General features: G+C 46.7%; 1 pseudogene; it reads left to right on the forward strand.

Moving 5' to 3' along the window:
- The first annotated feature begins 5,809 nt into the window (after positions 1-5,809).
- On the forward strand, positions 5,810-6,401 carry LOC119800245 (annotated as a pseudogene).
- The last annotated feature ends 8,805 nt before the right edge of the window (positions 6,402-15,206 follow it).

Raw genomic sequence — 15,206 nt, forward strand, 5'->3', positions numbered from 1 at the left:
CAGATTAATAGGGATTGGTTAAATTAAGATATAAGAGTTAGCCAGAAATACACTTAAAGCTATTAGTCAAACAGTATTTCAAAATAATACTGTTCCTGTGTGATTATTTTGGGAGTCTTGGTGGCCAGGAAATGAACAAGTGGCCTCATACAACATCCATGAAATTCAGATCGGCGGAGAACATAAGCAGAGTGCTCAGGTCCAAAGGACCCTTGACCTGTGTTGGCTCAGGGAAGCCCAGGGGCTTTCCCAGGATATCATGCTCCAGACGGAACTTGCCAAGAATAGAACTTCCAGGGATGGCCACACCCTCGCATTGGTAACACTCTCTCAGGTCCAAAGGAGAGGTTGAGGCTAATCTGCCAGCCCCTGGGCTCTGGGGTCCAGGGGCCCTGCTGCCTGGGTGGCCCCCGTGAGGAACCCATCTTCACACCATTGTTTTTCAGCCCCCATGATTGATTAAAAGAGAACATGCTCAAGGGATGAGAAAAGGATTCGGTAGCTGAGGTTCCCACCTTGTCAGTCTTGTATTTCTCTTGTAGTCACACCTGAACAATCTGTGGTAAAAAAGACGTGCTTTGGTGAAGTGCTAACATAGGTAGGTACTCTCTACCCTCAGCCCCTGCCCCACCTTCTATCAGCTTAATCTCTCCCTCTGATACCAATCCTCCATCCTTCTCACCTCACAGCCCAGCTCCCAGATAAGCTTCCTCAGGGATTATCTTCCTCCATTCCTCTCCCACCCCGTCCCATCTCACACAGGGCTGACTTGAGGAATCACTCATTAGTGACTGTGGTATTTGAATGTAATTGACCCCCCTTAAGCTCATGGGGAGTGGCATTATTAGGAGGTGTGGCTTTGTTGGAGTGTCACTGTGGGCATGGTTTGTCACTGTGGAGGTGGGCTTTGAGGTCTCCTATGCTCAAGATAAGGCCGGTGTCTCAGTTCATCTCCTGTTGCCTGCAGATCGAGATGTAGACTTCTCAGCTCCTCCAGCACCATGTCTGCCTGCATGCTACCATGTCTGACTACGGTGATAATAAACTGAACCTCTGAAAATATAAGCTACTCCAATTAAGTGCTTTTCTTTATAAGAGTTGCCCTGGTCATGGTGTCTCTTCGCAGCAATCCAAGTCCTAACTAAGGCGATGACTAATTTAATGACCCCTTGCTTCTCCTTCCTCTTCACATCATCAGGTTCAGTCCAAACACTGTCTTTTCTCTGAACTGACCTAGAATGGCCCCAGTCCTCCTTGAATCTTGCTTCTCGGCACTAAGGTAGCCGGGGCTGACATCCCTGGCCATGGGATACAGCGTTTTCACTCTCTAGGTCTTTTTTCACGGGGTTGGCACCTGCTATAATCTAATCTGATGCCTATGCAGTAGACGTTATTAGACATTTGAGTATCATTATTGTCTGTAACACCTACTGTCTCCATCACTGAAGTAGTCAGCTTTTTGTAACTGTGACAAAGTAGCTGAGAGCAACAACTTAGACGGAAGAAAGGTTTTGTGGGGTTTTTGTTATACAGGCAGAGGGGGGTGTGGAGGGTTTGTGTGTATATGTGGGTGTGTGTGTTCTATCTCTTAGTTTTGGAAGGTTCAGGCCATGGTCATTTGGCCTGTGGCCTTGGTCCTGTCGTGACATAGTTTATCATGATGAGAGTGCATGGTGGCGGAGTCCTGCACAGCTTGTGGCATGCAGGAAACAAACAGAAAGACAGAGAGGAGTAAGGGTTCCACCATCCTTCAATAGCGCATCCCCAGTGACCCTTTCATTAGGCCACACCTCCCAAATGGTCCATGCTTTCTCAATAGTACCACCGGCTGGGAACCAAGCCTTCAGCATGTGGGTTCTTGGGATACATTCAGAATCCAAAGCAGAGCAACCGCTTATCTAGATATGAGTTACTTGGGTTTGTTTCTAACTCCACAGACGAAAGGTTTTATTTGCCGCAAGCCTTAATCTACTCCCTTACTAAGCAAAGAATTTTCACCTTCCTTAATAAAATGACTTCTTCAGAGTAGCCATGCCCCAGGTGGAATTTCATTCTCTCCAAAAGACGTACTGAAGTCCAGTCACAGAGTTCCTCCAATATGACTGTTTTTTTGGAATAGGATAATTGCAGATGTCACATGGTAGATGAGGTCATACTGAAGGAGGGTGGGCCTCAAACCAATATGTCTGATGTCTGTGGAAAGGGGAAATTTGAAGAAAAAATACGTATAAACGGAGAATGCCGTGGCATAACATAACCTAGAAGGGAGGGGCCTGGGAGAGGCTCTGTCACCCTCTACTGAAGTTGTGCTATGAAATACTAGATGTATAAACAGAAGCAGAGAGTTACTTAGCATACTCACTGAGGCTGAAGATGCCAAGATCAAGGAGCCAGAGGATTTGGTTTCTAATGATAGCTCATTTCCTTATTTGGCACGGTACCTTCTCCCTGGGTCCTCTCTCATCTGGTGGGTGGGGTGAGCTGGTCCACTGGAGTTGCTTCTATAAGGACCCTGAATTCTTGAAGCTTCCTCCCATGTGACCTGATTGCCTTTCAAATGCTCCACCTCTTAACCCCTCATCACTTTGTAGATTAGGATTTCAAATATGTGGGCTGGAGGGTGGGAAGCAGAGACACTGAGACCATGGCTTAGAGCCTGAGCAGTTATGAATATTTTTTATAAGAAGCAGGGTATGTGAAGACAGAGACACATAGAATGGGGAACGGTGATGGTAGACATTGACATTCACGATGTTAAAGGCCAGAGGTGACCAGCAAACCACCAACTACCAGAGTGGCAGGGACTGATGTTCACCCCCAGGCTTAGAGGGAGGTGGTCATGCTGACACCTTAATTCTGTTCTAGATTCCAAAACCAAGAAAAAGAATCACTTTGTGGTTTGGGGTATGTGGCTCAGCACTTTGCCGGGAGTTTCCAGCACTGCCAAAGGAGAAACGAGAATAAGAATAAAAGGAGTTTTTCGTTTCTGAGTCAGGATTGCACTGCTGTGGTAGACACACGCATCAAAAGCAACCTTGGGAGGAGAGGGTTGACTTCATCCTATAGCCTGTGCCCATCTTCCAAGGAATTCAGGGCAGGAACTCAAGGCAGGAGCCTGGAGGCAGGAACTGAAGCAGAGGCCATGGAAGGGTGCTGCTTTCTGGCTTGTTCCTCCTGGCTTCCTCAGCCTGCTTTCTTTTTTTCTTTTTTTTTAAAAAACTTTTTATTTTTTCTTTCTGTCTTTCACATCATATCTCCACATCATGTCTCCTTATCTCACCTATCAACCTTCCCCCACCCCCACAAAAATAAAGCAAAATAAAATTTAAGAGAAGAAAGGGAGAAGTTTGTGATGGAAGCTGCATTATAATACAGAGAGTTACGCAGTCAATCCCTTTATCCGTACACTTTTACATGCAGGCATTCATCCCAAAGAATCACTGGTCTGGTTCAAGGCACTGGTCTCTGCTATACCATCGATGCTGGGCCCTCAGTGGGACTCTTCCTGGACATCCCTTTGCTGTTCTGTGTCATAGAGAGCCTGCAGCCCTGGGTCTGCAGGACTGACAACCCTTACCCCTTCTTTTTTTATATTATTTTTTATTAAAAATTTCCACCTCCTCCCTGCCTCCTCCCCACCTCCCACTTCCCTCCCTCTCCCCCCCCCCCCGTCCCCCTTCCCCTCCCTCTCCGGTCCAAAGAGCAGTAAGAGTTCCCTGCCCTGTGGGGAGTCCAGGTCTAGGAAGGTGAGCATCCAAACAGGCTAGCCTCGCCCCCCCCCCCAAAGCCAGTATATGTAGTAGGATCAAAATCCAGTGCCATTGTCCTTGGCTTCTCCTCAGCCTGCTTTCTTATGGCACCCAATACAACCAGTGCAGGGGTGGCACTGCCCACAGTGAACAGAGCCCTCCCACATCAACTACTGCCAATCAGGAAATGCGCCACAGGCTTGCCCGTGGGCCAGCGTAGTAGGTGCATTTTCTCAACCAAGGATCCTCTTTCACAATGACTCTAACCGGGGTCAAGTTGCTATAAAACTAGTCAGCAAAGGAAGACGGAGTTGGTGGGGGCAGGAGGGGAGAGAAGAAAAAAAAATATAGGGTTTAAACACTCAATTTGTGGTAGTGGTGGAGAAGCCCTAAAACACTGGAATAGTTGGTAATTGCCCTTTGTCCTTAAGAAATATGGAACCAGCAATGGAAATGTCATATGCATAGTGTGTAGTGAGGGTAAACTAGAATTAAGGGAAGACCAGCGGAGACAACGTTATTAGAGCAAGTAGGATTTAAGCTGGTTTTCAAAGAGTCATGCTGAGAGCCCATGAACACACTTGAAGTATTTTTTTTTTCCTCTGTGAGGTCTGTATCTAAGAGAAGAAGATCTATAATCTAGCCCGAATAATCAAACCTTTCTCCTTCTGCATAAATCATACTCAATCAAATAACACCATGAATTTGCCTCCGCTTAATAGAAACCCTTTTTATGACGAGTGGGTCAACAAACGACAGGCTAGGATAGTTACATCGATGACAAGGAATTTGAAGCGTGGACTCTCAAGGCTGAGTGTTCAGTAGCTGTTTATCTACACCCAATATAACTCTCCTAACCCAAGTTGCTATTCTAAACCCCAATGACGAGGACCGCATGAAGCACTCCTTTGAAGTGCTAGAGCAGATGCCGACTCCCAGAACTTGCTGATTTATTGCAAATTTGAATTCAGTGCCCAGCTGCCGGCCTGGCTGTCTACTGTAGCCTGCCCAGCGGGAAGCAGGACTCTGTGGTCTGGCCCAGGCTGGGGCCGACCAAGGAAGTCTGGTGTGCTAGGCTGACTTCAGTCATCCCAGATCCCTGCTGGTCCCCTCATATGCCCCTTCTGGAGTGGCTCAGTTATAGTCATTTCTCCTGGCCTCCCTGCTGACCGCGCTTCTTTTCTCATTTGCATTGATTCATGGAGCTGAATCTTGGCTAGCATGGCCCTGTGTAGTCAGTCTGGTTCTCCCCAAGCCTCACCAGCCTGGATATGTTTAAACAGTTTGTGCTCATGGGAATACTTCGGATTTTGCTTCCTCTTGCTCCCACCTGCTGACAGAGGACCCTAATTTTGCAGAATGTTTAATGATCTTTCAGTTTCAACAGGAGGCAAACTTCTTCTCAAAGAAGCGTTTCACCAAGCTAATGGAAATTGAATAGGAAAGTGATATAAACGACCAGTATGAGTCTCAGCCCTCTGCCTCCTCAACAGCAACTTTCCCTTCTTAGCCGGATCTTCAGGTCTGGCTCCTTCCCCCCAGTGTGTGTGTCGTCGTGCCCTCCCCAGACTTCATTTGATGAGCAGCCCAGGTCTTAGTTCAGAAGCCGTGCAGACTGCATCTGAGCAACCATTAGGACCTGAAAGAATTGTTTGCTCCTCTGGGAGAAGAAAAAAAAAGTTGTAAACAAAAGGCTTGGGGATTCTTCATCCAATAATTACCATCACACCTTCTACAAAAGAAAAAGCTAACCAAAATAAAACACACAAAAACCATGCTTCATGGCACAAGAAAACTACCATGATTGTGAATAATTATCAAAACCAAATTTAATAGAAGACACTGAACAGAAATGCTCAAGAAACACGCCACCACAGCCCAGCTATTAAACAATCTGCAGGTCATAGCACAGGAGGGGGACTCAGGTGTAGCCTAAGGGCTCTCTGTGATGGAGAAGGGAGACAAGGGTCTGGAAAGTCCAAAATGGAAGTTATCAGGATGTGGAGGGCTTGCGGAAGAGTCAGTTTCTGTGAAATGTCACTTTGAAATTTAGATCTCTAGGCTGGTGTCGACTAAGCCGCTTACTGAAGCCCGCGCTGCTGTGCGGGGCCCTGGCTGCTCCAGGCCTCGCAGGCACCATGTGCGCGTCCCGTGATGATTGGCGCTGTGCGCGCTCCATGCACGAATTCTCAGCTAAGGACATCGACGGGCATATGATTTGCCTGGAAAAGTACAAGGGTTTTGTTTGTATCGTCACCAACGTGGCCTCGCAATGAGGCAAAACTGACGTAAACTACACTCAGCTAGTCGATCTGCATGCCCGATATGCTGAGTGTGGTTTACGAATCCTGGCCTTCCCCTGCAACCAGTTCGGGAAGCAGGAGCCAGGAAGTAATCAAGAAATCAAGGAGTTTGCGTCCGGCTATAATGTCAAGTTTGACATGTACAGCAAGATCTGTGTAAATGGGGATGATGCCCACCCACTGTGGAAATGGATGAAAGTCCAACCCAAGGGCAGGGGCATGCTGGGAAATGCCATTAAATGGAACTTTACCAAGTTTCTCATCGATAAGAATGGCTGCGTGATGAAGCGCTAATGGTCCCATGGAGGAGCCCCTGGTGATAGAGAAAGACCTGCCGTGCTATCTCTAGCCCCACAAGTGTGTGCCCCCACCGAGCCCCCCTGCCCTGTGACCCCTGGAGCCTTCCACCCTGGCACTCATGACGGCCTGCCTGCAAACCAGCCTGCTGGTGGGGCAGTCCTGAGGACCGGAGGAAGGGTCCCGAGGCCTGTGGCCCCGGGCTCGAGCTTCACCTTGGCGGCCTTGTGGGAATAAAATGTTGAAACACGAAAAAAAAAAAGAAAGAAAGAAAGAAAAAGAAATTTAGATCTCTAGTCGAGGGAGAAGCTGAAGAGTTCGGGAGCTACCAGAGGAAGCGCCATCTTCAAGGGTTACAAAGAATAACACATAGAATTCACATAGCACGGGAGAAATGACTGTTCCCAACAGCCAGCTTGGACAATTTCATACTTTACATAAAATCAAGAGAACTTGGCAAGTGGTAATTTCATTCATGGGAAAAATAGTCCTCTACTAATCCATGGTCTGGTCTTGCCTACCAAGTAGTAAGAGTAAAACCTAAAGAAATCAAATAGTTTCTAAATCCAATCTTAAAAGATAACCCATAGAACAGTAAAAAATAAAATAAAAAAAAACATTACCTATCTGCTAAAGAATTAACAACCAGAATACATGGAACATTCCTAAAACTCGGCACTAATATCAAATCAGTTTTCAAATGAGCAAAAGAGGAGGTTAGGGACGTCATTCAGTTATGTGCTTTCATGGAAACCTGATTTTGTCTTTCCCAGCACTCACTTATAAACAAAAGCTGGGAAGAGCAACACAATTTTAATCCCAGCGTGGGAGAGGTTGGGGGCCAGTCAACCTCACCTAATTGTCCAACCTTGTGTCCCAGTGAGAGACAGTGTTTCAAGAGACAGAGAGAGAGAGAGAGAGAGAGAGAGAGAGAGAGAGAGAGAGAGAGAGAGAGAACAGAGAAACTTTCTTTCCTGTTTTTCGCTTTTTTTTTTTCAGGAAAGTGTCTCATAGAGTCTAGGCAGGCCTTGAAGTCACTATGTAGAAGTTCAAGAACGACCTTGAACTTCTGATCTTCCTGTCTCCACTTTCTGTCCTCCACTGGAGCTATCCAGCATGCTCTACCATCCCTGGTTTATGAAGGGCTGAGGTTCAAAATCAGGGCTGTATGCATGCCTGCCAAACACTCTGCCAGCTGAGCTAGATCCCCAGTCCTGCATTTTTATACTTTCTTAAAGAGCGAATTTTATACACATTCATTAGTCATACACATCTCTCATGTGCTGCTGAGTGGCAATAGCAAGCCACAATCACAAAGAGAAATAACCAAGGCGCTAACTACATTGTCCTGTGCAACCCAATTAGGCCAGGACTGTGACATGTGGCAAGTCTGGTGTTTGGCACATTAAGCAGATCCAATGAGTTTCCGACTCTACAACAGGTTCACTAGGGCATAATGTACTGTGAGTCAGGACTATGAACCAAGACAAGTCCTTTGAAAGGACTGCATCTTTTGTAATCCCCAAATCACAGAAACCTAACCTATCACCAGACTCCACTTTCTGTCAGGGGTTGTTTTGAACCACCTGCTTTTAGTTGACTTTAACAACTCATAAAATTTCCCAGAATGCTGCCCATGTCCGTCCCCGTTCTGAGCATTGAGACCCAAGGATGATGGCGTGCTATTATTGACTGGCCACTGAGACTAACGTGACCTCCTCCTGTGGTGAAAATCTTTGATGTTTCTAGTTTCAGTCTGGATTAGACACTCAAAGGAAGTTGGTAGGATGGTGCAATCTAGACAGATCTATGACATAGATCAAGGGTGTCTCCATTGGCCTCTTGGAAAGGATAAACTGCTTCAAGAATGTTTAGCTATATTTAACAAAAGCACACTTACTAAGCCCTGAGCATATCTTTATCATCCCCGTGGCTACAGGCGTGTCTGGTAAAACTGTTTCCCTTCAGAGCTAGGTCTTAGGATGGAGGGCAAACACCTTCTATAAATTTAGTCTTTGCCCGGTGTCACAGGGCAGCAAGCGGCAGAGCTGGGATGAAGGTTCCTTTGACGGTATACCTGTACACATCAGCTTTTGGGGAGCGGCCTCCTTCTTTCTGTACCTGAAGCCACCAGAGTACCCTGCGCAGGCTCCACAGGGTGGGATGGTCCTGCTGGCTCTGGGCGGATGTCCATGGGCAGGTAGAGGGTGGGCCACCATTCTCATTTGGTGTTCTCAAGACTATGCTGCGTTGGGTGCTGGTCGGTAGATGGGGAGAGTTAATGAGACGCTAGACACCCTAAAGTCAACCTCTGATCTCAAGATGGAAGAAAAAGATATGCTTCTTTGGTAGCTTCATATCCCACCCTGATGAAAAATAACCAGTGGAGGGCGAAGCATGTTGACCAACAGCCCAGGAATCCACAGAAAACAGAATCAACCCAAAGAGAGTTATACCGTCATCAACAGAATTATAGTGCATCCAAGTGAATTAACTTGAGCAGGCCATTATAGTATGTACTTCTAGTCTCAGGCACTATTGAAGCCCTATTTGAGGACTATTTGAGCTCCAAAGATTGAGATCAGCCTAGACACCACAGCAGGATCCCATCTCAAAAGAAGGAGGAGGAGGAAGAGGAAGAGGAGGAGGGGGAGGAGGAGGAAGAGGAGGAAGAGAAGGAAAAAGAGGAGAAGGAGGAAGAGGAGGAGGAGGACAAAAGCTCTGCAGATACTCTCATCTCCCTCTGTAAAACCAAACAACATCCAAATGGAAAAGAAGTGGTGCTCTCTCCAGGGTCCAGGACACCCGAGCAGGGCCTGTGAGGGTAAGATGAGGCCGATCCAGGGTTCCGTTCTCCCTGCGCCAAGCGTGCATGGGCCCCCACAAGACAAGTCCCTCAGAGGAAGGTAGAGTTCCTCCCGTCTTTCCAGCCCAGTAAAGCAGCTCTCCACCTGTGTTTATCAAGGGGCTTGCAGGAGCAGGGAATGCGGAGCTCTGTCTGTCGAGGGAAATGGTTGCTTATGTTCCAGATGTGCTACTGGAAGAGAGACATTCAAGATATGGGTCAAAGAAAAGAATGTTGAGGGCTGGAGGGATGCCTTGGAGGGTAAAATGACCTGCTGTGCAAGCAGGTGGACCTGAATTTGATCCCTGGCACAACACACACACACACACACACACACGCACGTGCACGTGCGCACACGCGCACACGCACACGCGCGCGCACACACACACAGCCAGGCATGGCTCTGCATGCCTGTAACCCCAGCCCTGGGAGAGTAGAGGCAGGGGGATCCATCAGCTCTGCTGCCAGTCAACCCAGCTGGAGCAGCAAGCTTCAGGTTCAATAACAGAAGAACGATAGAAGATGCCGGGTATCCTGCTCAGATGTCTGCCTGCGTGCTTACAGCTCACATGCCTGCACACACAGGCAGAAACAGTGCTAGGCGTACAGCATACACCTCGTACATGCCATAACACACACAAAAAAATAATAGGACAGAAATTTTTTTAATTTTATTTATTTTAAATAGGGGTTTTAAAGAACTTTATGCCGTGTTCTTTCTTGGGTTGTTTTTACTCCCTCTTCCTCCGCATGAAACAAAGAGCATCACAGTGAGTCGGCATTGATGAGGAGCCTTCCCCAACACATTACATCCTCAGCAAGGAAGATAGTGGGAATTGGCCGACTTCACACTGTACCCTTGAAAACCCTGGGATCTTGGCATATTCCGAGCAAAGCGAAAGGTAAGAGCGTCAGCATCCTGGAGTAGGATCCTACCACTTTCCACCCCAAACCCACCTACCCCACTCACATCTAAAACAGATTTGAAACTCAGAAAACCTGTTGTGTCTGAAAAATCACCCAGGAAATTTTTTCCCCCAAGAAAACAGGAGTTTCCCACTTTCTTGGTGAAGGCCAACTCCTTTAGTCTGTGGATAACCCCAAACTGAGGCTGGCAGCCCACAGACACTGGCTCTTGGATGTGTGAAGGCATGCATCTCTCCTCCTCCCCCTCTTTCCTTCAACTGGGAATGGAGAAGCACTGGGTACTGCCTCACTGGCCTGTTTATGAGTATCTGCTTTTAACAATGCCAGTGTGCAGTTTTCCTGACGTGACTGACAATCTCTGCTTGTATCCAAAGTTTGAGTTGACTGCCAGACCCGTTTATCAGAAGAAAGGGGTACTCAGAATCCATGGCATTACGGAGACTCTGCTCCCTGTCTTATTTGGCCTAGGTCACAGCAGAGGACATAGTACCCTCTCCCCAAGAGAAGCCAGTTGGTGTTGGGGAGACACGATGACAGCCCGTATCTGGTGACGTAACTGGTATCAGGATAACCAAAGGAGGGCAGTGAGGGCACAGAGTGGACTTGCATGGCTCGCATGCCAGAGCGTTTCAGAGACACCTGTGAGGTCATCCTACACACCCCGGAGGCCCTGGGTGCCAGCCAAAGCTACGCAAGCACAAAGCCCGGCCTTTCATCAGAGCACACACCACCAACAAGGCCAGCTGCTTCTGTGTGATGTCTGCTCTGTCCTGGCCTTTGAAAGGCAGGCAATAATAAACCCTGGTGTCAAAGGAAAAGCAGTTACCTTAGTTCACAAACTTGATGCTTTAGGGTGATGCTAAGCCAAGGTATTTCAAAGTCGTTTATTTGACTTGTGTCGTGAGTGACTGGACATTTTTCAATTGTTTGTGGTTATGACAGACTGAAAATCATGCCAATGTCGCTACCACCATTCAGGCCCTGGCAAGGGAGAGGAGACGGTGCCCAGACACAATAAATGAAGACAGAGTTCACCAATCCAGTTGCTCCTTTATTTTGTGCCTGGGGTGCAGGTGAGGAGACGGCGCAGCAGCTTTGTGGTTTTGCTTGCAGCAAGAACATTGCGTCTTTGAGCTGATCTGTGCCAGTTGGTGACTTAATAGCCACGCGGTAATGCGATACGGTCAGCCTGTGGCCTCATAAAGACAAGCTCTGCCCATACATCAACGGGAATGGCTTGGAACTCCGAGCTGAGCATTCTGAAGCAATCAAACATGAATTCACCTTCAGGAGATTAGAAGCTGATGTCACCAGGAAAGTGAAGTCATCAAAAATGACCTAAACGGATGGGAACCTGCCAGAAAAAAAAGCCACACTATGCAGACACAGCTTAACGCCTTCTGGGTTTCAGATTTCTTGGAGGCTCATGTGCGCTCTCTCTCTCTCTCTCTCTCTCTCTCTCTCCCGGTGTGAGTGTGTGCATGTGAGTGTGTTGTGTGTGTGTGTGTGTGTGTGTGTGAAAAGACAGCATCTTCAACAAATGATGCTGGCCACACTGGATAGCTACCGTGGCAGAAGAATACAATTCAGTCCTTATCATTCACCCTGCCCAAAAGTCAGCTCCAAATAGATCAAGGACTTCAATCTAAACCTTGATCCCTTGACTCTAATAGAGGAGAAACTAAGGAATCTAACTGAACTCTGACGCAGGAAAGGGCTATGCGAGGAGAACTCATGGTGGCCTGAGAGAAAATGACTCCCAAAGGGAGAGGCACTGTTAGGAGGTGTGGCTCACTGTGGGGCAGGCTCTGAGGTCTCTTTTGCTCAAACTTCCCTCTGTGTGACGACAGTCAGGTGACTTCCTATTGCCTGCAGCTGCCTATTCCTCCAGCAGCACATCTGCCCGCATGCCTCCACACTCCCTGCCATGATGATAATGGACTGACTCTCTGAAGAGAGCCACCCCAATGAAATGTCTTCTTCCAAAGAGTTGCTGTGGTCATGGTGTCTCTTCACAGGAATAGAAACCCTAAGTAAGACAGGAATACAATAGCTTAGGCTTTACGACCAACAATTAATAAACAGCAACTCATTAAAATAAAAATGTTTCTGTACAGCAAAGAACACCATTATTCAAATGATGAAGAAATCTCCAGAATGGGTGAAATATTTGCCATCTATATATCAAAATGAAAACTAAACATCAGGCAAACAAATCATCCAAATTTTAAAAATGAGGCATGAAAATAATGAGAGAGGTCTCAAAAGATGTAAAATGAAATGGCTAGGAGATGTTTTTAAAAATGTTCAGCCTCCTTGACCATCGGAAAAAGGCAAATCAGAACTACTTTGAGATTTCACCTTGCCTCAGTAAGAATGGCTAAGGTCAAAAAGCAAATGATGGACTATGTGTGTTGTATTTGGAGTACCCCCATAGTCCAGGAATTTAGTAAGGGAGCTTGTTTTGGGGTGTCTCAGGAGAGGGGCTGTTGCAGTGGTATAAGGGTAAAGGGAAATAATGGGGCAGGAAAGGTTAAATTGGGGTGAGAGACAGGAAGTCAGGGGTAGAGGAGGAAATACACAAAGGGATACGTGGCACTAGAGGCTTGAGAAAAAGGCTTGTGGGGACCTCCCTGCTACTATAGACTCTGAGAGAGAGACAGACACAGGCTGAGGCAGAGAGACAGAGAGACAGACATATACACACAAAAAGAAATGGGGAACGGGTTAAAATGGAGTTACCCTATAGCAGGGTGATAATGCCGCTACTAGAAACCACAGGCTAAGAAATAAAAAGTCCCATGGAGTGCCATGGACCCCCCCCCCAATTCTACAGTCTGATTGCATTGCTCTTGCTTCTCTGCCAGAATGTGAGGGTAAGACTCTACTGTTGAAGAGTCCTCCTGCCTGAGTCTTAGAACATGGAGACACGCAGTCATGATGGTACAGAAGCGCCATCCCTACCCACCAGCCTTTACGGTTCCAACAGGTGCAGTGCAGGCCACTGAAGAAACAATGCAATCCTCAGCCGCACCCATGTGGGGGCGCTGTGGGCTACAGTAATGACAGTAAAGGTATGTCTTCTAGTATCATAGGGACACAAAAGTCATGGCAGTGACCAGCTGCCTTCTGATCTAAGATCCACTCCACAAGATGAAACCTATGCCTGGAACCACGCCTAGCCAAGAAGCTGTGACGAGACAAGTCACAAGTCTAGGGGAAACCTACTACTTTTTTTTTTAAAGTTTCTTGACACAGGGATTCTCTGTGTAACCTGGAACTTGTTTTGTAGACCAGGCTGGCTTCAAAATCACAGAGATCCACCTGTCTCTGCCTCCCAAAAGCTGGAATTAAAAGGGTACAACCACCACCACCTGATGAACTACGACTTTCACTTTGCTAATTAGTCATAATATTAAGCTGACTCTTAATGACTTATTGCTATATCCATATATTAATGCATAGCTCAGCCCTTATCAAAGAAGCTTCTTTTGGTGGTAGATAATGGAGAAAAAGATGAAACTAGTCTTTTTATCACTAGCCTGCACAAGCCTGTATCTCTTGGTGAAGATGTTTAAGAGCTAGCTAGCAATGCCAGCCTTCTCTGAGCTGCTCAATAGCAAGGAACCCTTTCTTCCCCTTGTTACCACAATTCTTGGGGACACTAATACTTGCAAATCTTACCCTCTCTTATATTAAATCCTAGCTTCTGGAGATGTTAGAATACCACACTCAGACAAAGGAACAGGCACCAGATTCAAAGGTTACCAATACACAGCAATAACTTCAGATAAATGGATCCGTTTTAAGCAGTGGTCACATTAACACAACCAAAACAGGCCAGGCACACTCAAGTGCTAAAGGAGTCAGAGGCAGGGGGATAGATCTGGCTTCTCTTCTAGCATGAACTCAGTACCTCCCATCAAGAACTCTCAATCAAGGAGGATAAAGGGAATCAAAGCAGCTTGTGAGGCAGAAAGTGTTACTGCGGTGCACTATTCTGGCTGGTGATGGCCCTCTACGTAACAAGGAAAACGGAGTGACACGTAATGCCTGGGCAAAGTGGAAAGCTGGCTGAGGTGCTGGGGAATATTCTTTTCAGGTGTGTGACTTTTGTTTATGCTGCGTTTGTTTAACTCTGTAAACTTGTATTACTGTGCCTGTCTAAAACACCCGACGGTCCTAATAAAGAGATCAACAGCCAATAGCGAGGCAGGAACGAAGATGTATGGGGCTGACAGACAGAGAGTATAAATAGAAGGAGAAACGAGGAAGAAGAGGAGCAAGAGAACAAGGAGAGGAGGACATCAGGGGTCACCCAGCCAGTCAGCCACAGAATAAGAAGGAAAGAAAGGTATACAGAAATAGAGAAAGATAAACGCCCTGAGGCAAAAATGTAGTCGGGATGATTTAAGTAAGAAAAGCTGGCAAGAAACAAGTCAAGCTAAGGCCTGGCATTCATATCTAAGAATAAGCCTCCTTGTGCCATTTATTTGGGAGTTGGGTGGCAGGCCCCCCAAAAAACCCAAAAGAATAAAACATCACATAACAGGAGGAGCTTTGCCTGGGCCATCTTCTGCCCCTTTCTGAGCCCTGAATTTCATCTCAAACAGCTTTCCTGATGGTCTAGCTCAAATGCTTCTATCACATTCCATGTAAAGAATGGCCTTCATTGCGGTCCGCGCTCTCCTGTATGTATTCAACAGAAATAAGAGCATTTCCAAAATCAGTACTTCCCCACTGAGCAGAACTTGCTGTGATGGTTTTTATGCTGTTCCACAGGGCCTCTTTCTTTATGCTGATTTGACACAGTAATTAAATTTAGAAGCCACTAATGGGTCAAGGCTCAAAATTTGAAAACCTCTGAGAATTAAGACCATTTAGGAACAGAGGCAAATAAAATATGAATTAGAGTTTTCACTGTGGAGACTAGCCTGGGGTTAGGCGGGGATTTATAATGCTTTAGGGCCAGGGACTGGGAGGTAAAGGCCAGCTGCTATCTTGCCATGAATTACTTCCAGTTGCCGCTGGAGACTGTTGTCAGAGCTGATCTACACATTGCTCCCCAAACTTACTCCAATAATA

This window comes from Arvicola amphibius, chromosome 13 (assembly GCF_903992535.2).
Source record: "Arvicola amphibius chromosome 13, mArvAmp1.2, whole genome shotgun sequence".
Lineage (NCBI taxonomy): Eukaryota > Metazoa > Chordata > Mammalia > Rodentia > Cricetidae > Arvicola > Arvicola amphibius.